The following is a 25996-nucleotide window of genomic DNA, read 5'->3' as shown; positions in this document are numbered from 1 at the left end:
GTCATGACCATTGCTTAGCAGCGAGAACAACTCTTTCCTTACACAAAACTCATTAACCTGAAGACACCCAAAGACTCCATACCCTAATTGAGCTTTCAGTTCTGCCCGAAGAACCCTTCAACCACTATTGACCTCCAGGGGGAGAACCATAACAAGTGTGCTCGGCATGCAGTAATCCAGCACTGGTCATGCAACAGGAGAAATAACCCTTCTCCCAGTTGAAAACTCAAAGGGAAGCCAAATCTTGTTACATTAGAACAGCAAGAGCACTAGGATGGGGTAGCACCATTCACTGAAAAAGAGGAGAGAGAAAGTTTCCCAGAAACATAAAAACCTGGTTCATTCTCACTCCTAAGAAACAATAAACTTGCTAAGAGTTGTTCCCTTCAGGGTAGGGGGATCCATTTACCATTTCTTTAGATTAGTACCACCTACTGAGGCAGGCTATATTTACTTAGGGTACAAGATCACAGATTTCATCTAGAGAAAAGAATAAACAATAAAGGTCAGTAATCAGATTCAGAACAAAATAGTGTCTATGAGCTTTGTTAAGTATGAAGAAAAACAGAAAATTCCAAGCATCCAAATATGATTTCAAACAATAGAACTGCTTCTCCCTCATGGTACCCATGGGAACTGTTTTTGCTCATTAACCACGCTGGAAAAGATCAATTACAACCTGTCACCTTGATAGAAAAAATAACTGTTCATTTTACTAAAGCAAGTTTCTCCTTTTTAAAAATTCTGAATAGAAAATACCACACACCAGCATGGCATTTGAAATACTGTATTTATTTTTAGTACATTGATTTTGAGAATAGCTATTTAATGATATCTAATGAATCGCAATCATTACTATAGATATAATCTTATAAAATAGCATCTGTTTTGGGCTCCGGAATAGAAGGGAGTGTTTGTACAAAGATTTTGTTTCTTATAATTGAAATGTTATTTACCTCTTCCTAATAGAGTGAACTGTCCATATAGAGTGATATTTAAAGGTACTGCTGGATTTTCATTTGCCCTATTCTGGCTGTGAATATCTCCTGATGCCCCCCCACCCCTTCTTTTTTTCTTAGATGTCATGAAAGGACAAACTCAAATATTCAGTGTTTTCATAAGAAATGTCACTCATCACATGGTTATACCCATCCATTTACTGTAAATCATTATTGAGAGAGGTCTAAGAAGAAAAACCTTGGGAATAGCTCATATGTGACATTAAGTCTAAAAGATACTCAACATGCAATCTGCATAAAGTAAGAGATACTACTTATCCTAATTTACAATTCGTCATTCATTTTTCTTTCTCTAAATCTGTGCTTAGATTCTCAAATAAGTTAGAACATTTACTTAAAAAATTCTATTCCTTTAAATTTCCATGGTGAAAAACTATTGACAGCTTTCCATGAGGCAGTAGATCACATTTGGAAGGACCAATTTGATGCTAGCCATTTGATCTCTGAGTGGCATATATTCCAGAAGGAGATTTAATTATACATCTGACTCCCACTCACCCATTTGGCAGAGTTTCATTTGATGTTTATTAAACATAAGACTTGAAAACATGATATGTAACTTTATCTTTCATTCTTTTTTATCCATCAAGAAATTAGAGTTTAGAAGCTGAAGTTCAAATTCTTGTAGATATTCTTGTCCCTTTAAGCTTTGGAACTGATAGTTTCATTCCAAAAGGGAAAACAGAATTTTTTTTTTTTTTTTTAAGAGATAGAGTACATGCAGTCATGGGGTGGGAAGGGGCAGAGGGCCACACAGAATCCTAAACAGGCTCCACCCTCAGCATCTCAGCATGGGGCCCCACACAAGGCTTGATCTTACAACCCTAAGATCATGACTTGAGCCAAAAATCAAGAGTTGGACCCTTAACCGACTGAGCCACCCAGGTGGCCTAAATAACAGGTTTTTCTTCTGCAACTTCAGATGAGTTAATTTTACTAGGAGTCCTCTCTACCTGACTTCAGTCCTCAGGTCACAGCAAGAGGAAGGCTCTTTCATTACTAAGAACCTTTCCAATATTCCTCATTAAATGCACAGCTTTAATACACTCTTGGGAAGTGGTAATCTTAGACATAAGGATATATGGAAATGAGATCTATAGTCCATAGGTCCCAGCTCTGACACTCAGAGTTGAATTATTCATTCAATAATCATTTGAATATAGCAAAGTGGTTGAGAATAGACTAAGACTTTCTGAAAGATTTGAAATCTAGTGCTTATTTTGTCACCCTGTGTGTATGACATTGGGCGAATCACTCAAACTCTTTAAGCCTCAGGCATCTTATCTTTAAAATGGACATAATAGTAATTTCTTTCCAAGTTTATTGTGAGAATCAAATGAATTAATACATATGAAGGACTTGGCCCAGTGCCAGACACACGGGAAGAAGAGAATGCACGTTTACGGGTAAGTTTTCAAATGATTGAGGTGCTATACTTCTTTCTGGGAATCTAAAAGTTAACAAGGTGCTTCAAAAAGTGCATAGTCTGGTGAGACACAAAAAGGAAAACACACTAATAATGAGTGTGACAAGTGATGAGGGAAAAAACAGGTTTCTGTGGGAATACAGACAAGTGAAAAAATTCCAGTCTGGAAAAAAGGAAGGTGACAGGGGATATCTAAATAGATTTCCGAAATGTGGGGAGGATTTGTTTAGACTATTTAAATGAGGAGTATTATTTAAAATAAAAGAGAGAAAAAGGACCCATGTAATCCAGTGTGTCCCAAGGATCCCTCCTTTATTCATAAGTCCCTGATAAACTAAGGCATAGGCATTAACAGATTTCCTTGCATAACTTCTCCCTTCAAGAACAGAGGGCAGACCCTGCCTTCCCTCCTGAATCTTGCAAAAGAATTCCTTGGAAACCATACAAGTGAGAGAGCTTTGTGCTTTTTTCTGAGCCTCACCAAATTTCCTCTCACCTTAAAGAGTGTCAGGGGGAAGGAGTAGCTCTTTATTATAAGGCAATAATGAAAAAAATGCAAACTTATTAACAATACTCCAAGGTAACAGCTACAAAAAATGTCTTTAAACATTCATGGTGCCCTAAATATCACTCATTACCATGAAGTTTTTATGGTGCCCATTGTCCTTTTAAGAGGTTGTACTTTTAATCTGCTCCTTAACTCCGTGGTTCCAATAAGCCCCATTCATCCTGTGTAAACTTTTGGGTGGTTTTGGAATGTATTAACTTTGCTGCAATGTCTAAATGGGCTTTATCTCTGTTTCTTCTATCAGTGGCAGACCCCTTATTATTAGCTGTTTATTCTTGATTCAAGGTTTATAGTAGCTTAGATAGTATTGAAGAAATTCTCCTCTTATTTTATGAAATATATTTATTTTCTTACTAGTTATTTGGACCTAGTCTGGTAGTACACTTTCTACTGGAATTCACTATTCAAATACTAGAAGTTTAGCATTCAATTATCACTCTTACTTCTAAAACACATACATTTACAGAAAATGGCCCCTTATCTTTCATCCTTTCTGCACCCACACAGACATATATACATGTAGAATAAAAGATTAAAGTTAAAATTACATTATTTTTTCATTAAAATGTTATGTTGTATGATAAAAATATATATTTTGCACAGGTTTTATAACCATAGATCACAAACACACAAATCAAATTATGTGCCAAAGTTTCTTGGGACAGTTTTGGAAAGGTTGTAACAAGAACAGACCCAGAAACTTCTTCCAGATATGTCCTGTAACCATTCATACTTCAAGCTATAAAGAGTTGGGCATCCCGGGTAGCTCAGCGGTTTAGCACCACCTTCCTCCCAGGGTGTGATCCTGGGGACCCGGGATGGAGTCCCACGTCGGGCTCCCTGCGTGGAGCCTGCTTTTCCCTCTGCCAGTGTCTGTGCCTCTCTCTCTCTGTGTCTCTCATGAATAAATAAATAAAATCTTAAAAAAAAAAAAAAAAGCTATAAAGAGTCTTTGAATGTTTCTTCCCTATTGACTTCCACAGAAACTTCCAGGTGTTTTTCAAATCCCTCTACTCTGAACTCTCCAGTTAATACAACTAATAATATTTAGTAACATTAACGACTTAGCAATTATAAAATCTTCATCATCCTGAAGAATAACAAGCTCCTCTCTAAATCTAAAACGAGTTTATCTCAATATAGAAGGATTATATGTAATTGTCCAGTTTACCTCGAACCAAAACCAAGAGTAAAATCTCAGTGAGAATCTCAAGAGTAATCTTATTTAGGCTCTGAACTCTATTTTATATAAAGCCCATTTGTTCATGTTTTCATCAAACATTGATAGAGGTGCTGGGAATACATCTGTGAGAAAACAAATACCCCTGGATTCTTAATTCTTTGTTTTAGTAGAAGAAAAATATTACAATGAATAATAAAAATTGGTAAAATATGTAGTGTGTTATATAGGAAGAAGAATGAGAAGTGTTGAGGAGGTTACCACAGTACAGAGGCAAATTTTAATAAAGACCTGAAGGAAGGTAAGTTAATTAAAAATTAATTAAAATGCCTTATGATGCCAATAAAGCATATAATCAACACATAATGGACACCTAGAGCCACGATATCACTGAAACACTGAGTATAGATAGAAAAAAAAAGATTAAAGGACTGAATATTCTAATGTAAAGAGATCAGAGATGAAAGTAGATAGCAAAGAAGACTAAGAAGATAACCAATGAAGTAAAAGGAAAGGCAGTAGTTACGTGATCCTAGAAGCCAAGTGAATATTTAATGGACGAGGGAGAATCTGCTGTGCCAAATACTGCTGATGAGTTCAGTTGGGTGAGGACTAACTGACCACTGGATTTAGAAATGTAGATGCCATTTGTGACTTGACAAGAGTAGTTTCAATAGAGGGACAAAAGTAAAAGCATTGGGACGCCTGGGTGGCTCAGTGGTTGACCATCTGCCTTTGGGTCCAGGCATGATCCTGGTCTGGGATCCAGTCCCTCATTGGGCTCCCTGCGAGGAGCCTGCTTCTCCTTCTGCCTGTGTCTCTGCCTTCCCCCTGCCTCCCGTCTCTCATGAATAAATAAATAAAATCTTTTTTAAAAAAGAAGTAAAAGCCTTGCTGAAGTGAGATTAAGTAATAATGGAATTGGAGAGAGTGACTACACACAACTCTTATGAATGATTCTGCTATAAAACGAAACAGAGAACTGGAGAAGTAGCTGGAAATTAAAATGGGTTAGAAGAGAAAGTCTGGAGAAATAACAGATTATTTGTGCATAGAAGAAAGATCTGATAAAGCTGGGGCTAAGAGAAAGCGAGGAGATAAGAATATTCAAAAGAGAGAAAATACTGGAGCAATATCTTTACTTATACCAATAAGGATAAAAGAAAACCTACCTTATAGGGGTTGGCCTTTTCTCAGAGCACAGGCACTTCAAGTAATAGAAGGTTGATGCAGATGGATAGTTGATGTGGTGGTAGGAGTTGAAATTCTCTTCTGGTTGAATCAATCTTCTCAGTGAAACAGGAATCAAGATCTTAAACTGAGATTAAAGATAAAAGAGCTTGTGTTAATGGTTTGAGAAGAGATTATACGAATATATAAGAGAACTAAAGGGTGAATAAACTAGAAAAATCTAGTATAATTGGTAGACAGCATTAAGAGTTTGCTTTAGGTGAGTAATCCTGAATTTAAAGTGAAATCATTCGGCATGGTTGTGTGTTTTTCTCCAGCAACATTCAGTTATAGGATAGCAATTTGCCATTAAGGGAGGTTATAATTTTGATAAGTGACTATGATGGAGCAAGAAAGGGGAAAGAGATTTAGGAGTACATGCATGAGAATGATGACAGTAATTGATCACGGTATTTAAACTCAAAACAGAGACTAGTCAAGACATGAGGGGATAGGGGCAGAAAAAAAGATAACAAAAATCAGTGAATTGTATGTCTTTGTAATATAAAATTATTGCTGGAGTTAGGGTACTAGGAAGAATTAGTTGAAAGGATAAGATAATGAACAGAGAATCAAATACTTGAAATTGAGGTCCTGTGATGACAAGGTCTAAGTTCTGCCCCATGGGAGTGAGTAGCCAAGGTAAGTGGAAATTAAGATAAGCTCCGCTTAGAGGAGAAAAGTTCAAAGAAATGAAAATCCAAAGTGCTGGAAGGATAATCTACATGGATGATGACGATACCCTCTAAAATTATGATAATGGTGTTATTAAAGCAAGTAACTGTGAGTCTAGATAATGTCTTCAAGGAAGAAGATTAGAAGATATCTACCAGAAAGTGTTTGGGTTGGTATAGTTTTATGACATGAGATTTTGAATGCTGGAGGACTGAGGCAAGAGAAAGGGGGTAATAAACCCAAAGCAGCTAGGGGAAAAAGGAGGATAGCCATCCTCTTTGCACTCTTTCAGCCTAAGCAGTGAAGGAGAGTAGGAAAGAAAACGGCTACCACCTGAAATGGCTTCAAGAGAAGTAGTGCCTTCAGGTTAAAGTTAATTTTTTGACAGAACAAAAGAGTGAAGACAGAAAAAATTTCTCTAAAGATCACTGTCAGTTACAGAGGGCAAACCATGATGGTTTCAGGAGTTGGAAAAGAGTGACCTCAGAAAATGTGAATGTACAGTCTTCGAGATTGGAGTCTAGAGGAAGATGGAGGATGACAGACTCAGTCTTGTGCTAACTCAAACAGAAAGGCCGTCTATCAGGCATATCAGACATTCTTGAAGGGTGGGGATCAATAATCCAGGCAGCAGACACCATTAAAGGGATCCTGGCTCCGGGGGCTTTTAGGTTTCATAACTGGGGATAACCAGTTCCTCTTTTGTCATGATCAGGAGGTGGGATCCAACCCTTGTAGGTGGAATATATATGCCAGCAGAATCTTGATTTTCTACTCTCCCCTGCTAACTAACATTAATTGTTGCATGAGTATCAGCCCCTCCCCTGTACTACCAAGGGATTTAAGATGATTTCTTTTAGAGAAAACTACATGGCATTCCAGTGGCTTCCAGCTCTGCTCAGCCACCTCCACCAAGAGAGCATTGGTTACTTTACCGTTTGGTTTCGGTTTTCCTCTACAGGAGGCCAGATTAAGGAAGATCAGTCCTATACAAAGTCACCCCACCCTTTCAGGCTGCACTCATGTATTATACCACATTCTCTCAGCTACTGACACCATTTTTGTCAACTAGGCCTATGATGCTACTCCCTGATCTTGCTTAGGAGATTTTTGAAGACAGACAAGCCAGTGAATAAGAAAAGGAAGAATGTGAATAACATCTGTGATTCTCCACTAACCCAGAGGCCAAGGGAGCCTGGACCAAGACAACAGAAGAGATCCCAGGTGCTTATTGGGGCACCTAGACAATCATTCCACCAAAAATGGGTGAGAGATGGATGTTCCTTATCACTGGTATTGACCTATTTATATGGTGACTATATAATGCATTGTCCAAACCATGTCACATTTAAGAGTCAAAGAAAGTGCTTATTCAGAATTGCACTCCTGTTCAACAGGTATAAACCTCACTGTTCCAGGAAAAAGAAAAGAATGCATTTTCACTCTGCCTCTATATGCATTTTGGCCAGGGAGCAAGACCATCCTTTAGCTGGCCAGAGGAAAATCAAAAGGCAACTTAATTATCTAAAATCATGCTAGCCAAAGAGTCAAGACTAATCTGTTGCCTCAGGCTCAGGTCTCTGGCTATTTGGCCTGTCCTAGCTGCCAGATTCTCTGTTGCATTGACTTCCTTACCCTCTGCCCAAGAATTACCCACAAACACTAAGTGTTTGGATCTATGGAGTTGTGGTGGAGTTCTGTTACTCCTATCACCCTCTGCAGGCCAGAGATTAGCCATGGGTCCTGGAAGGGAGCCCTAGGAAACTTTGAAAGGTTAGGATGCTAATAGCTCCCAGGGCTCAGCTCTCATGGACCCAAGGCTATCAGAATACAGATATCTGTACACATAGGAAAATCAGCCAGAGAGAGTCTTGTTAGTGCACAAAGGAACATGAGACGTTAAAAGGGTCAACCGATTAGAGGCTGTTCTTCCCATAATGGCCACAAGCATTGCATGTAGTTGAGCAAGGCTGGTATTCGTGGTTGCAGAATCATAGTAATGCTGAGTAAGAGCAGAATATGTAAGAAAATGTGGTGGGGCAAAGGAGAAACTGATCAATTCCAATGAAGTAAAGGTGCTTTAGATCTCTAAGGACCAGTTGAAAATTTATGAATACAGGAGATAGACAAGTAGAGGAGAGCATTGTAGGCAAAAAGGTTAAAATGTGAAAAGATATATAGGAAGCAAAATCAAATTTCAGGAAGTGCTCACAATTCGATGGCTATCAACAATAGTGATTACTGCCATTTGTCAAGTATCTGCTGGATGCCAGGGATTGTAATAAACTGTGGATTAGGCACTTGCTGTTCGAGCAAGCCCAATGATTCCTGACCTGATATAACAGGATTTTGCTAAGCATGAGCTGAAATCCGGTATCATATGAGGCTGAAATGGAAGTGACCAATAAGAAAGTCTAGAGTATTTGAGTAAATCTGGTCCCACCCTCTATCCTCAAGGATCTACACCCCCAAACATGTAGAACATACTTACACATACTTAGAAAATACTGAAATCGTGCCACACCTGTAAAACAGTACTTTTGCTGGTGTTTTTCCTGGTCCCCATTGCTCTGAGCCCATCCTATACTCCGCAGTCCTATTAGTCTTCCTGCAACTCTATTTAATTTGGAACAATAAGGCTTGGGATGCCTGGGTGGCTCAGTGGTTGAGTGTCTGCCTTCGACTTAGGGCACGGTCCCAGAGTCCCGGGATCAAGTCCCACATCGGGCTCCTGCAGGGAGCCTGGTTCTCCCTCTGCCTGTGTCTCTGCCTCTCTCATGAATAAATAAAATTTAAAAAAGAAGAAGATGGCTTTACTCCTGACAATTATCAAATAATTTATACTTCCATTGTCTAATTGTTGCCACTTAACAATCTTAAAATAGTATATGGTTTAGTGAATTTTAGAAATCTTAAGTGACAAATGGATCAAATAGCTAAGTAGTGAGGGAGTCAAATAGAATTCATGGTTTATTTTGTGGGCATGGCAGTGTGATGGAAATGTTCCATATCTTTATCAGTGTGCTAGTTTCACAAGTGTAGAGATCTGTCAAAACTCATCACATTGTATTCTTTAAATGGATGCACTCTATTGAACATAAATTATATTTCAATGAATTCCATTTTCAAAAACACATGCATGTTTCTTAACCTTAATCTGAAGCTGTTTGGATTAAAGTCTATTCTATCTTGGAGTTTACCAAAAATGAAGCAAAGTTAAAACACTTTTAAAGTTCTGGAACTTCTATAGCATTAAATTTAAACTTAAATGTGTTTCCTACTTAAGAAAATAAAAATAAAAAAACTTAAATTTTCTTTATATTTAGTCCCACATTACTTTTTTTGGTACAACTCCAACCCTCCCATCCTTCTCCACTCCTTCTTTCTTTCCCCCATTACTCTCCTGCATAAACTTTCTGTTGTATACAGCCAAGCTATTCCACTAGTCATTCTCCATATCTAAAGGAGATCTCTGTGCTTTGGTCAGACCAGACTCATGCCTAGAGAAACCTCCTACCCTCCTCTCACAGACATTCAAATTATTTATATTCTATTTTCTAATTCTTATCCCTCACAATTATTCTGATAGCCTTGCCAAAATGATTATTCTTTACCCTGAATCCATATAATATTTATTGCCTTCTGTTACTTTGGCATTTAGCTCCTTCCTTTGGCCACACATTTAGTGACTATCTCCAGTATATCAGGAAGTTTGTAAACATATATGTTTGCTCTTTTTCCTGTCAACTTAGTTACATTATAAATTCTTCAGTCATATGAACAATAATATACTTGGTATCCCAAATACATTAAATAATGGGCACTCACTTAAGAGGATATAAAACGGTGCAAAGAACCTTGGACAGGACAGGGAACCATAAAGCCTATATTCTGTGCTAGATGTGTGAGTTGAGGTATTTGCCAAACTTGCAAAAGTTGAGTTTCCACATGTGTGAATGGGAAAAATATACAAACTATGCTACTCGGTTCTAAGAATCTAATGCAGCAATGTATGAATAAGTGTATAAATCATCGTGAATTTTATAAGTTAATGATATTTTTAAATATTCTTGGATATATCGTTAATGCTTTCTTTTTTAATAGTGGAATAGTTCGTCCTCCATCTGGCCATCTGGCTGTGTTCATTCTGCAGTTTGTGGCATAATCCTAGGTCAATCCTTTCTTCAACTTTTATGCTTCTTTAGATGTTCAGTAGATTAGTCATATGTAATACACAGAGGTATACACTGATTCATACATAATTTATCCCACAAAGCTGGTATCCTATTATGCACAATTTATATAGTACATCTATGATTCCCCTTATCCCACCCATTCAAAACAAATTGATAGGAATGGTGTACCTAAAAAATATTACGAGGACTAGAACAAAGTTTAGATAATTGAGCACTTGCTTTCCAGTAATAAAACTGAAATTTTCATCAAAGAAGTTATGCAGGCTTAGCTAGCTCTGATTAAAGCTACTGGTGTGTGTGTGTGTGTGTGTGTGTGTGTGTATACATACATGCACTATATATATAGCTACTAGTTATATATAATATATTTAAATTATATATATAATATATTATATATAATATATATATAATTAATGAAAATGTTGACAAAATGGATGGGGCCCTCTATGATTCTAGATAATGGAGTAAATATAATCTACTAGTTAATAAGTTTTGCTGAAAATAATTTTAACTTTTTTGGATTAAAGATCTCATTTTATAAGTATAAAGTTATTATAGATTTTACTTATGTGTACTAATTCTCAGGATACACCAGGGCCTTATTATTTTGTTAGCTACATTTCTGCTCTCAATCTATTTCTACCTCTCTCTTTTGAAAATAAAGCATTCATATCTGAATTTACCAAGAGTTATGCTGCTCTTCTCCAGATACTACTGCACATAGTACTCCAAGCTTAGCAGGTCGTTCAACAAATTCTTCATTCGTTTGGGCCAGCTGAGTCAAACAAGTGGTCATTTGCTTAAAAAGATTCAAGTGATTGTGGAGTGAAATGAAGTCGCTTCACTCATGTGAGCTGTTGATCAAGTAAAACTATCCATGTGGCAGCCCTATGAATTGCCACGTAAAACCAAGCAACACAGCCACACTTTTTAAAGAAACATGCTTCCCCAGCAGAGCAGTAAGAGAGCCTCCCTCTGCAGCCACAAGTTATGGGATAAATCACTCTGCTCAGTAAATCTGTATGGGCTATAGAGAGGGGCCCTTCCTAGATTGGGAACAGGCTGGAACTGCAAGGAATTCCTATTGGGGTATGAAGTGTGACAGAGGAGAGAAAATACAATACTCCAGCAGTCAGGAGACCAGAACTGGGGGGTCCTGATAGGACTACTGACCAGTGCTGAGAAGAGGAGCAGATTATTTTTCTCAGTTTTCTCACCTTACACTTGCCCTTCCCATCTCAAGTGCTGCTCAGAGCCTCAACAGGTGGTCATAGACATGAGAACATGTCAAAAAGTGTAAAATAGTGCTAGGATACAAAAAGCATGACTTTGTATCCCCTCATACGAATCAGTGAATGGCTTTGAGGTCAGAGGATGCGCAAGAGCAGCTGAGCTCCTGTACTTCAGATAAAAGATTTTTTTGAGGGATAAAAGATCTATAGTTTTGTTATAACTCCTCTTAAATTTAATAAGCATGTATGAGCACCTATACATATACATATAGAACATTCGGTGACTTATACGAGGAACAGAGAATACAAAGGTGATTAGCCAGATGCCTGCATTCAAAGAAGCTTGAAAACAAAGTGAGAGAGACACTGTGGATCTGGAAAGGGGCAAGTAAATTCTCTTTTCCATTAGCATGGAAAAGCAGAATTTTGGAGCAGAGTCTGAAGGATGAATAAGAGTTGGAGAAGTAGAGAAAGAACAGAGGGAACAATCATACTAGATAAAGTAACAGCATAAGCACAGAGATAGAAACGAGAGTGGAGAGCACCCGGGAAGGGTGACAAAGAGAATGGCGAGACCTTGGAGAAATTCATCACATTGGGGTGAGATCAGAGGCTCCTAGGTGCTTCCTTGGTGCACTTGCTAATCAGACAAGCAAAATACCAATACTTTGCTTCAGATATTTGAATTCTAGAGTCCAGTCTTTCTACGTGAAATCCTGTTGATTGAACTCTATTTCTGACAGCTCTGGGGATGTCTGGCACCTCCCCACTTCTTCGAAAATGTTCAGAGCCAATGCATCCAAATTAGATATTACTTTCATCAAACTGCCACTGAGCTCAATAAAAGGTTCCCTTCAAGCTCTGTCATCCAACAAAACAAATAAGTATCAACCAAAAATATTACTTGTGAAGAGAATGTGAAAGAACTGAACTTGAAAACAATTTCCAAAAGCTTATTGCCTAACAGCATTGACAAAGTCCTTGGAAATTTTCTGGGCAGGCAGTGTGTCTATACACATGTATGGGATATCATGTGCACGCTGAAATTCTACAATAGAGACGTGCGGCTGGAATGTAAAATTGAGATGATTATCAATACCTAATAGTTTGTAGAATGTTCCCACCTTACATTTATATTGACAAGCAACTTCAGACTTCTCCCGGTAAACCTAGTTTAGTCCAACTCTCTAAATCCAAAAATGGGCGAATCCCATTGTATTTAAAATCAATGTCTCTTTTATTAAAGATATATGATTTGACCAGACCTCCATCCATAGGTAATTTCAATTTAAGTTATTCGAAACTACTCATTCTACCTTAAAACCTGCCTCTGCCACATTCTTGCAGCATCAGTCAGGATGAACGACACTGCAGGAACAAACCCCCAACTATGTGTCCACATTGTCCTCACTGCTGGACAGGCTACCATAGCAACCACTATTTGGAATATGACTGGTCACTGCAGAGCCAGAAAGAAAGATATAGACAGTCTTTCTTGGCAGTTAAATGCTTAGCCCTGAATTTAAAACACATTTTGTTACCAAAGTCCACCTTAGGGTCATATCATAGTTTATCAGTCTTGTTACCATTTTATATTACTACAAATTTTCAGATTTTTAAATAGACTGACGTAAAATCATTTCTTCTCCAAACTGTATTAGGGAAAATTTTAAGACTCTATTTATTCCTGAAGTCTTTTTTTTTTTTTTTTCTTTTTCTGCATCAGTGGTTTTACCCTCCAAACATGTATTTTTAGCGCTGGGCTATGTTCTTAAGTGTGTTCGTTTGTATACAAGGATTATAGTTCTTAAAGTTTGCCAGAGAGGAGATGATTCTTCTGAATCAAATCTCTTGAAATGTAGTCAAAGCATAAAAGCCAATACTTCAACCACTTTTAACCTCAGTTCTAACCCACATAACTATCTTCCTCATAAGTCTCATAAGTTTTATAAAAACACTCAGTGTATAAATATCTAAACCTTGAATTTTTCTTCACATATTAAATGTAGATATAGTTGGCTCTTGAACAATACAGGGATGAGGGGAGCCAACCCTCCACAGAGTCCAACTTTTGACTCCCCAAAACCTTAACTACTAATAACCCGTTGACAGAAAGCCTTACCAGTAACCGTCAACACCTCTTTCGTAGTGGCAAACTTCAGAACCACCTTATCAGCCATCCTCTGCCTCCAGGACCACCCAACATCATTTTTAAGTTTGGCTCCTGATTACCGACCACCCATGAGCTCCAGATACGTCAGAATTATTCCACCAAAGTGCAAGTCCCAATCACCTGATCAACATGCATCTGGGGGCCTCCTACACCTACTGCTCTCTGGGCTTCTATCTTCACATAAGGATACGGCTCTGGAGGCGTGGGCTGCTTCTTTCCTGAAGTAGAGAGGGCAGAGGGCAACCAATGTCCTCTTGAAGATCCAAAACCAGTGGGGCAGCCACGCTTTCCTTCAGGATGTGCAGAAGCAGGCCCTAGCAGAAAAACTTGAGCGGAGCCTTTTTCTGTCTGCAGGCCCTCGGTTATGGCCGCGCAAACACCACCCCCCTTCCCCACAGCTCTGTGACTTCCTGGAGAACCACTTCCCAGCTGAGCAAGTGAAATTTATCAAGTTAGGTCATCACTTGACTAATCTCCACAGGCTGGCTGGCCCCCCGTGCTGGGCTGGGCACGCATCTGTTCAAAAGGCTCACTCTCAAGCACAGCTGGAGCCTCCAAAGCACAGAGGCCTTTGAGGGGCCCCTCTGTCCTCCCCCAGCGTCAGGGCTTCACCTGAGCCTCTCCCTGCAACTACTACAGGACCAGGCAGCCCTGTAACCACTCAGGAGACCTCTCCCAAGGGGTGGACCAAATGGAAACAAAAAAGATTTTTGTTGTTGCAAAAAAAAAAAAAAAAAAAAAAATCTGCATGTAATGGAAACACCCATGTTGTTCAAGAGTAACCTGTACTTAAGAGATTTAATATAGATTCTGATTGGTGCCATAGCAAAATAAGCAAAGTTCTAGAACTAAGAGGAATGGGGGAAAAAAAAAAAACAATAGTAAAATCAGAAATTTTATAATGGTGAGCTGAGTTAAGGCCCACGAGGGTGTGGTTTGATGGGTAGTAAAAGGTCAATTTGATCTGAAAATATTTTTCTGAATGGTCTCCCAACACACTCAAAAACTGATTTTTCTTTTTCTTTTTTTTTTTTTATTGGTGTTCAATTTACTAACATACAGAATAACACCCAGTGCCCGTCACCCATTCACTCCCACCCCCCGCCCTCCTCCCCTTCTACCACCCCTAGTTCGTTTCCCAGAGTTAGCAGTCTTTACGTTCTGTCTCCCTTTCTGATATTTCCCACACATTTCTTCCCCCTTCCCTTATATTCCCTTTCACTATTATTTATATTCCCCAAATGAATGAGAACATATAATGTTTGTCCTTCTCCGACTGACTTACTTCACTCAGCATAATACCCTCCAGTTCCATCCACGTTGAAGCAAATGGTGGGTATTTGTCATTTCTAATAGCTGAGTAATATTCCACTGTATACATAAACCACATCTTCTTTATCCACTCATCTTTCGTTGGACACCGAGGCTCCTTCCACAGTTTGGCTATCGTGGCCATTGCTGCTAGAAACATCGGGGTGCAGGTGTCCCGGCGTTTCATTGCATTTGTATCTTTGGGGTAAATCCCCAACAGTGCAATTGCTGGGTCGTAGGGCAGGTATATTTTTAACTGTTTGAGGAACCTCCACACAGTTTTCCAGAGTGGCTGCACCAGTTCACATTCCCACCAACAGTGTAAGAGGGTTCCCTTTTCTCCGCATCCTCTCCAACATTTGTTGTTTCCTGCCTTAAAAACTGATTTTTCCAAAATGTATTAAGTGCTTTCTTCTTTATCACATCCTCGGGATAGAGAAAAACACCAGAGATGACCACTGCTTCAAAGAATATCTTGGAATGAGTAGCAGGCACGTTAATAAATATGATCAGAGAGTATCGGAGATCACGAGGTGGAGAAGCACTTCAGGTACGGAGCAGTGGGGCCAGAGATGGACTGGCCAATGCTAGCTGAGCGGTTAGAAAAAGTTTCATTGAAAGACAACACAAAGAACAGTCCTAAAAGATTATCAGGTGTTCATACTTTGAAAACTTCAAACTCTCGGGGAAATAGGACTACTAATTGTCCTGTTCCATAGAGCTAATTGTGTGCATTTGGCTTGTTTCATTAAAATGGAATTTAATTAAAATTTCTACTTCTGGATATTTCACTATCCCATATTTCAAATTCGATTACTTTGTGATGTTCAGAAGACACACTTAGAAGTTTAAAACATACAGATTCATAACTTAAACTGGTTTGACTTTTGGAAAAAACTGCAAGAGTGACATCAAAATTTCAAACCACAAACCATGATATTTAATTGTTGATCCTTTATTACCAGTCGAAATATTTGCCCAGATCTTATGTGTGGAGAACTGTTGTGGGTCCATTTATTGCCCTGGCCAAGCCGACCAAAGCCAGAGTTTAGATTCTAGAGGGTTAAGGCTAAACTAATTGGTCCTATGGGAGATGGCCAAGCATGGAAAGAGTCAAGGGGGGAGTGTGATCTAAAGGGCAAACCAGAAAACCAGGGTCAGTCAACAAGTCCAAAGGACAGGGTCAGGGGGAAAAAACGATATACCAAAGTAATAGTAAGGGCAGCCCTTGGCGCTGCCTTCAGCCCAATGCATGATCCTGGAGACCCGGAATCGAGTCCCACGTTGGGCTCCCTGCGAGGAGCCTCTTCTACCTCTGCCTGTGTCTCTCTGCCTCTCTTTGTGTCTCTCATGGATACATAAACAAAATCCTTAAAAAGATAGTAGTAAATTGCCAGTTGTTTTGGACTGTCTTAAAAGGAACTGAAATGTCATCAACATTGTGCTTATTGTTAAGAGTGTCTTGAACTGGTTTAACACTGGATCGGACAACTTCCTGTAACATTGGTTGACCTAGTAAGGATCCTTTTGACTTTAAAACAAAAGAACTGTGGCATATGAAGTAAACAAAAACAGCATTTATTAGAAGAATGCTAAAGTAGCTGAATGTTTTTTTTGGTTTTGTGTTGTTATTGTGATTCTAGGCTTTGATCAGCAAAAGATATAGAGAATCCCCCTATTCCTGTTTGCTGTCTGACATACAGTAGGTGCTCTATCCATTTGCCGCTGCTGTTGTTTTTAATGAAGAATTAGCACGACTCATTTATTTATCACAATATCACAGTAAGCACTCAGTAAAATCAATTATGATTATGATTGTTTTTTTTAAAAAAAGATTGTATTTATTTATTCATGAGAGACACAGAGTGAGAGGCAGAGACATAGGCAGAGGGAGAAGCAGGCTCCCTGCAGGAGCCTGATGTGGGACTCGATCCCAGGACCCCGGGATCACGCCCTGAGCTGCAGGCAGATGCTCAACTGCTGAGCCACCCAGGCATCCCATGATTATGATTGTTATTTAAAGTTTCTGGGGCACATAGGTGGCTCACTCAGTCATGTCTGCCCACAGCTCAGGTCATAATCCCAGGGTTCTGGGATTAAGCCCCCCAGGGATCTCTGCTCAGCAGGGAATCTGCTTCTCCCTCTCTCTGCCTGCTTGTGCTCTTTCTCTTTGCCAAATAAATAAATAAATGAATGAATAATAAATAAATAATTATTTGACACACAAGAAAACACCTGGGAGAAGTAAAAGAATTAAGTACAGTTCATCACTTCCTGAAAGACCAACTAACTGAATAAACACAGGGCTGTGTGTAGTTGTGCTCATTCACTTACACAACACACACTTAATGAGCACCAACAATGCACTTTCCTGACCATGCTGCATAAATAAACCCCATGTCTCTCTCCCTTATCCTGCCTTACTTTTTCTTAGTACTCATCGCCTGCCATATTACACACTTATTTTTGTTTTGTAATTTTCTGTGTTCTCTCACAAGACTGTAAATCCATGAGAACCAAATTACATGGCGTTTTCTCTACACCTGGCACATAGTAAGCACTCGCAAAGATTTTTTAAAATCTATTTTAATTTATTTTTATTCAATTTATTTAAACTTAAAAATAAAAGTTTACCCATTTTCCCAACCGCCTCCTTTTGTATCCACCGATATGATCTCCGTGAACTGGGTATTTTGCTTTTTCTTTACTTTTCTTTTTTTTTAAGATTTCACATATAAGTGAGAATATACAATGTTTGTCTTTCTCTGTCAGACTTATTTCATTTGGAATGCCCTTGAAGTCCATCTACGTTGTTGCTCATTCTTCTTTATGGATGAATAATATTCCACTATACATGTATACCACAATTTCTTTATTTATCCACCAATGAACACTTAAGTTGTTTCCGTATCTTGACTGTTGTAAATAATGCTGCAGTGAACACAGGGGTAGAGATATCTTTTCAAATTACTGTTTATGGAAGGATTTTTTGATAAACATTTAGCAGTAGAAACATTTAGAAGTTTTAATTTTTTTGAGGGGCTGCACCAATTTATATTCCCAGCAGCAGTGCAGAAGCGTTCCCTTTTATTCACAACCTCATCAACACTTGTCATTTCTTATTTTTTGATAATAATTATTCTAACAAGTATAAGATGATATCTCATTGTGCTTTTGATTTTATTTCCCTGATGATTAATGATATCGAGCACTTATTAAGGTATCTGTCGGCCAACTGTATGTCTTTTTTGGAAAAACATCTATTCAGATCTTCACCATATTTTTCAATAAGATTTTTTTCTATTAAGTTATATGAGTTCTCTATATATTTTGGGTATTAGCTCCTTGTCAAATATATAATTTGCAAATATTTTCTCCAACTCAGTAGGTTGCCTTTTCATTTTGTTGATGGTGTCCTTTGCTCTACAAAATCTTTTAAGTTTAATATAGTCCCACATATTTATCTTTGACTTTGTTGCTTTTGGTGTCAGATTCAAAAAAATCATTGCCACGACCTATGTCAAAGAGCTTATTGCCTATATTTTCTCCTAGGAATTTTATGGTTTCAGATCTTATGTTCAAGTCTTTAATCAACTTTGAGTTGATTTTTGCATACCATGTAAGATAGTGGTCTAGTTGTGCTCTTTTGCATGTGGTTGTCCAATCTTCCAGATAACATTCATTGAATAGACTGTTCTTTTCCCATTGGATATTCTTGCCTCCATTGTCATAAATCAATTGATCATGTATATGTGGGCTTATATCTGAACTTTGTATTGTTTCTTTGATCTATGTATCAATACCATACTGTTTTTTTTTAAATATTTTATTTTTATTTATTCATGAGAGACAGAGAGAGAGAGAGAGGCAGAGACACCAGCAGAAGGAGAAGCAGGCTCCATACAGGGAGCCTGATGTGGGACTCAATCCTGGGACTCCAAGATCAGGCCCTGGGCCGAAGGCAGGCACTCAATTGCTGAACCACCCAGGCATCCCAAGACCATACTGTTTTAATTACTATAGCTTTGTAATATGTTTTTAAAATCGGGGACTGTGATGTTACTAGACTTGTACTTTTTCAAGACTGCTTGGTTATTTAGGGTTACTTGTGGTTCCATAAATGTTTTAGGAGTTTGTTCTATTTTTGTGAAAAAATGTCAATGGAACTGAGAAGAGATTGCATTGAATCCATATACTGTTTTGGGTAGTATGGACATTTTAAAAAGGTTAATTATTCTAATCCATGACTATGGTATATCTTTCCATCTGTTTGTGTCTTCTTCACAATTTCTTTCATTAATATCCTGTAGGTTTCAATATATGCTTTATATTGAAAAATATATTTATAAATATAAATTTATAAATAGTTATAAATATATATAACTATTATAATAGCATTACAATCAAAGGAAGAACTGGATAACTAAGATTCACGATAAAAAGGCAGCAGGTAGGTCCAGGCACCATGACAGAAAGGATTCATGAACTTGTATTATAGAGTCTAGAGCTCTACCATCACCTTGATACAGCTTCATGGGTCAGAAAACTATAGCCAGTAGATCAGAGTCATGTAATCTAAAAGGAGAAATGGATGTGGGCTAAATCACTGCAAAATGTGGCTACCATATTTTCTCATAGTGACTAGATACAGATGTGAAAATGACATTTTGTTAGAGAGAAGCCACATTCAAGCATAAAACCAAGCAAATGGAGTAACTATCAAAGAGCACAGAACCTCTCAGATGACTGAAGTTAAGCCAGTAGATTCCCCTTCTCTCTCTGCCTTTTTGAGGTCAGTGTTTGTTTTAATTACTCTCTTAAAAAAAGCCAGTCTATAGAATAAGTTCAAGTTATATCTGCAGTAGCATTATGAAGTCAGAAAATGGCATTGAGGGATATCTGTCTTTTTTGGATTTCAAGTACCTAGAATAGTACCTGCACAGAAAGGCACTTAATATTTGTTGGATAACTTCAAAATATAAAGAAATGCTTTCTCTGATAACTTACAATTTTCAGAGAATTCTAGAACACAGCAGCTTTTTAACTGGACATTATTGGCAGTGAATACAACTATCTCAAGACAACCTTGCAATAGCTGGCAAACAGTCAAATAGAGCTTATGATTGTCTACAGGGGTCTAAGTGTTCCTGGGTGAGAAAGCAAATCAACCAAGAGGAAGCCAGGATATCTTCCAAGATCCAATAGAACCCCTAAGTCATAGGCTAAGATACTGCTCTGCAGAGCAAGCTATCATTGTAAAGTCAATTGCATGACAGTTTTATCCCTTATTATTATATTTCCCTTTGCCTAGGGCTTTATTCTAGAATCATTTTTTTTTGAAAGTTCAATAAGATTATTAGTTCTATTTAGATCCTTTACATGGCTGTAGTACATATTTGGCTTTGTTCCTGTACTTTATCGGCAGCTGGCCCTCAGGCACGAGAACTTGTGTAGCATAACAAAATAAGTAGTGACCAGAATAAGCCAGGGCCTATCGGGCATTGCCAGAAAAAAAAACTTAATAAACATCAAATTTTTCCTTCTGGACAACCTCTTGCAATGCCACAGTTTAAATCTTAAACATATCCTAAATAGAGAACAATCCTCACTATCTTCACAGCAAATTTGTTAGGGATACAAAGAGGTTAAAGAAATTAAACCACTTTTCTGCTATAAAAGAATAAGAGCACCAAAATCAAAGGGAGTCATAGTAAGAGCTCAATGCTTGAGCAATTACCAACTGCACATAAACCTTGTTCTCATCCAAGGTCAAGTTTTTCCATTTGGGGAATCCCTTCTAGTTAAACTACTTTCAAAAATTGACTTAAGCAACATAATGTACCTCTGGGGAAAGACTCTTTCATTTTGAACCCATGGTGCCTACCAGAGGGAAGATAGTAATCAATTGGTCAATTGGTTAAGTTGCTTTCATGTCCTCCCTACTGCTCTTTTGAGTGCTCTCAAAGTCAGCTCTCCCAAAAGGCATGGGTGACTAGATAATTGTGGAACAGCAGGAAATAGAATATTTCCCCCATGAGATATTTCTTAAAGGGGTTTTATGGTCATCTCCTTTATAATATGAGAATTCTAAAAACTTAAAAATTGAATAAAAGCTTTGACTATTAAAAGCCTTAATAAGTCATACAGTAAAAGAGGCACCCAGGTGGGCTCAGTTAACTAAGTGTCTGACTTTTGGATTTGGCTCAAGTTATGATCTCAGGGTCGTGAGACTGAGGCCTGCATTAGGTTCCATGCTCAGCACAGAGTTTGCTTGAGATTCTCTCCCTCTTCCTCCCCTTCTGCCCTTCTCTCTGCTCTCTCTCTCTATCTCTCTGAAATAAATAAATAAATAAATTTTTTAAAGAAATAAGTCATACAGTAAAGAAACTCATTTAACCCAGCCTTTTCCAAATGTGTTGACTATGGAATGGTTTCTTAAAAAACACATCCTGAAGAACATAATGTATCCTTTGGAAAATGCCACTATGGAGGACTGGGAGTGCCTACTGGAGAGCACACAGGTGGTGCTGTCTCTTGAAAACATTTAGTATCTGATTATCAGTGAGTTACCTTTTAGAGCTATTGTCATGAATATGACTCCCTCTGCTCCCATCACACCAGGCCTGTTAGCATATCGTGACTTAAAGATGAGCAAAATCTCAGTTGACCAGGTGTAGTTACTGGTGAAGCTAAATAGTTTCAACAGGATTTCTCAGCGCGACAGATACAGAATGCCCATGGAGCCAGCAAGCCCACACCAGAGCAGAAATAGATGATTTGCTCCTTGGGAAAATAGAAGAGACCAATTGGATGTATGATCATCTTAAGTACTGTACTCCACAGTTAGGACCCATCTAGCACACGAGCATAATTTAGAAAAAGAATGAAGAGGAGGAAGGGAAAAAGGAAAAAAGAAACAAAAGAGAAAAGGGAAATAAGAAAGAGATTTTTAAAAAGGAGTTGAGGAGAAAAGGAAAAGATCATTCAAAAGAACCTAATGAGAAACTTTTATCAGTTTGAATTTAGAAGAGTACATGTTTTGGCAATTGAGCATTTGGGACGTTAAGGGGAGAGAGAGAGAGAGAGAAAGGTTTCATTCTCCAGAACTAAGAGAGTTATGGGTTCTTTCGCCCTGGGAGATTCAGTCCTGAAGTTCATTAACATTATGGAGGCTTGGGAACTCTATTGAGGCTGAAGGAAACATTTCTACCCTGCAGTGATAATTACCCAAGAAGAAGGTTAATTTACAGGAGGGATCAGACTAACAACAATGATAGCTTGAAGAAGGCTTTTAGTCAGTTATACATTCCTAACAAGTTCTGTGCAGACTTGTGTGGGTTGCCCATCTACAGAGTCCCATATAGATGTGAGTGACACCAAAATATTAGACGACTGTTCTAAATCGCTTAGAGCCAAATAGAATCTTGCTCACTCCCACAGGCCACATGCTATCAGAAACAAAAGGATATTTTTTGGAGCATACAATCTGAGAAGTGATTTCTGTTGTGGCTTACATTGTGCTCCTTTCATTCAAGGTACTGAGCCTCCACTTTAGGGACTTAGAGCTGATTGCATGGCAGTTCCCCAGACACAAGGCCACGAGGAATTAGATCCCCTTATGCTCACACTGACAGCACCTACAAATATGTCTTTTTCCTAGTGATACACTTTATTATAGCCATAATGTCTCTCAGTTCATGATTCAATCTATCAGCAGTTTCTATTAGTTTTACCTTTAAAATATATTATATATCCAGGGGCACCTAGGTGGTGCAGTCATTTAAGCATCCAACTCTTGGTTTCAGCTCAGGTCGTGATCTCAGGGTTTTAAGATGGAGCCTGACATCAGACACCCAGCTCAGCAGGGTCTGCTTAAGATTTTCTCTCCTTCTCTCTGTGCTCCTCCCCTCCCTGCCCCTCTCTCTCTCTCAAATAAATAAATAAATCTTAATATATATAAATATAACATCCAACTGCTTCCTACCATTCCCACTGTTATGACTCTAGTTCAAGCCACTATCATCGGTGTCCTGGACATCTACATAACTTCCACTGATTTCTCTCAGATTTTCCACCACTCTTATCCTCATAGTCCATTTGTTCATTCACAAACTAGCCCCTGTATACACAGGACAAAGAGAGACCCAAGAAAGAGCAGACCATTCCAGATTGGTAGGTGTAAGGCTTAATAAATAGGTTGTTAAAAATGAACCAACAAGGATGCAAGGGCAATCTGGCTGCTACATCTGTTACTCCATTGATTTGAGTGATCTGGCTGGCTAGGCGAGCCTTCCTCCATCACGGCTCCATGTGTGTGTCCCTCCAGAAGCTCTGTGCTCAGACGATGACCTTCCCGAACAGGAGAGGACAATTCTTCTGTCAAGAGTATAGGAGTAGCTGTGCTCCCATACTAAAATCTCCAAACAAGCTCTTAAGGACCATTTGTAGTACAATGTAGAGTACTCAAGCTTCCAAGACTCTAGACACAGCTAAATGAGGTGCTGTATGTGGCAGTCTACCTTTCTTAAAAACAAAACAAAAAATCCACTAAAAAACAGAAAGAAAGAAAGAAAGAAAGAAAGAAAGAAAGAAAGAAAGAAAGAAAGAAAGAAAAAAGAAGAAAGAAAGAAAGAAAGAAAGAAAGAAAGAAAGAAAGAAAGAAAGAAAGAAAGAAAGAAAAAAGGGGAAGAAGGGAGGGAGGGAAGGAGGGAGGAAGGGAGGAAGGAAGGAAGGAAGGAAGGAAGGAAGGAAGGAAGGAAGGAAGGAAAAAGAAGAAACAAGTCCAAAATGGAGTGATTTGCTTCCCATGACAGCAAATCAAGTTCAGTTAATCACAGTTTCCACCTCTCTCAGGAATGTGAATTTTTAACAGTCAATCTGAAATTTCCTAATTAGCATTAGTGAGGTAATCTGCAATAAGAGCCCTGACTTCCTCTTTTCCCCAAGAAGTTGTCCTCCTCTGAAACAATCCCTTGTTTTCTTTTGCTAATAAACTTGCCACCCCCCCTCCCACCTCCCTTCCCATAAAAACCTTCCACTCCTGTGCAATGTCTTGGAACACTTCTCTACTTGCTGGATGGGATGCCAGCAGATTCACGAATTGCTAAAAAAAGTCAATTTGATCTTTACAATTACTTGGTTGAATTTTTCCCTTTTGCTCTTAACAAAGGGAATTTAGGAGGTCTGACTTGGGTAGCCTCAGGATGAGTAGATCTCTACCTGCCAGAAGTTTTAAAGTTTTTATAGAAGCTTTAACTGGGTTCAGTCACATATACCATCCAGACAATCTCAACAGCACATTGCTCTCTCAAGGTTGTGTTTTTAAAATGGCTCCAGCTGTGGGAATGGTGGCCAGAAACTACATTCCAAGGACAAAGCATCACAAAAACTGAATTAGCAAATACTGAACCACTGTTCCTAGGAGAAAACAGGGTTAGGGTCCTGTGAGGACAAGTGGACAAATGGTGGCCAGAAGGACATTCCAAAGACCAGTACACTCCGGGAAGCCTCTCATTGCCCAGATCCAGTTTAAAGGTCAACCAGTAGTCACCTCCTCTGGATGACCTCCTCCAACACCATTCTCCACAAAACAAACCAAATGGAGTTTTTATGTCCCATGTCTTCACTTTTTTTTTTTCCAACGGTTTCCTATTACAATTAGAGTTAAACAAAACTACAGTTTTTATATCCTATCTCTTCACTTTCTCTCAATGCCTTCCTATTGCAATTAGAGTAAAACAAAACTCATTTTCGTAGCCTAGAATATCCTAAACTCCTGCTTTTTCTTTGAATTAAACTCCTACACTGTCTCCCTTGCTCACTATACTCTAGTTACACTGGCCTTTACTTCGTCTCTTGTACCAAATCAATTCTCCTGCAAGGCGTTTGCCCCTGTTGATCCCTCTGCCTGAATTGCTCTTGCGTGCAGGTCTCCCTGTGACTGCCTTCTCATTTTCTTGTTCAAGGTCAAACTCATTTCCTCCGAGAGGCCTTCTCTGATCCTCGCCACATCTGTCTCTACCCAACTCTATTACCTTATTATCTTGTCTATATGTTTTATTTTCAGACTTGTCAATTGGAATGGAAGCTCCATGCGTACAGCAATCTCGTCAGCTCATGCACTGCTGTATTTCAAATGGTGATTGACAAAGGTAGGCATACTTAAAAAGTATTTCTTAGGTAGATGAATGAATGAAAAAATGCCACTTGAACTGAAACTCACCTTAGTCAAATCTTGCAACTATGGGAATTCTATAGTAGCCATGACCTCCTAATAGAACCGTTGCTGCACAAATATCATTCTCAGTGGGGAAGCATTGGGAGCCTTTCCCCTAAGATCAGGAACAAGACAAGGATGTCCACTCTCACCACTGCTATTCAACACAGTACTGGAAGTCCTAGCCTCAGCAATCAGACAACAAAAAGACATTAAAGGCATTCAAATTGGCAAAGAAGAAGTCAAAGTCTCCCTCTTCGCCGATGACATGATACTCTACATAGAAAACCCAAAAGTCTCCACCCCAAGATTGTTAGAGCTCATACAGCAATTTCTCAGCATGGCAGGATACAAAATCAATGCCCAGAAATCAGTGGCATTTCTATACACTAACAATGAGACTGAAGAAAGAGAAATTAAGGAGTCAATCCCATTTACAATTGCACCCAAAAGCATAAGAGACCTAGGAATAAGCCTAACCAAAGAGGTAAAGGATCTATACACTAAAAACTATAGAACACTTCTGAAAGAAATTGAGGAAGACACAAAGAGATGGAAAAATATTCCATGCTCATGGATTGGCAGAATTAATATTGTGAAAATGTCAATGTTACCCAGGGCAATATACACATTTAATGCCATCCCTATCAAAATACCACAGACTTTCTTCAGAGAGTTAGAACAATTTTAAGATTTGTGTGGAATCCGAAAAGACCCCGAATAGCCAGGGGAATTTTAAAAAAGAAAACCACATCTGGGGGCATCACAAT

General features: G+C 38.6%; 1 long non-coding RNA gene across 1 annotated transcript in view; it reads right to left on the bottom strand.

Annotated features, from left to right (window-relative positions):
* Positions 1 to 25996, bottom strand: part of LOC102155529 — a 116656-nt gene that overhangs the window by 43074 nt on the left and 47586 nt on the right. The window contains exon 7 of the long non-coding RNA XR_005360474.1: positions 5366 to 5511. This is a non-coding gene — a long non-coding RNA (uncharacterized LOC102155529). The remainder of the gene's footprint in view (positions 1 to 5365; positions 5512 to 25996) is intronic.

This window comes from Canis lupus, chromosome 6, assembly GCF_011100685.1.
Source record: "Canis lupus familiaris isolate Mischka breed German Shepherd chromosome 6, alternate assembly UU_Cfam_GSD_1.0, whole genome shotgun sequence".
NCBI classification, from domain to species: domain Eukaryota; kingdom Metazoa; phylum Chordata; class Mammalia; order Carnivora; family Canidae; genus Canis; species Canis lupus.
This window is presented reverse-complemented; position numbering and strand designations above follow the sequence as displayed.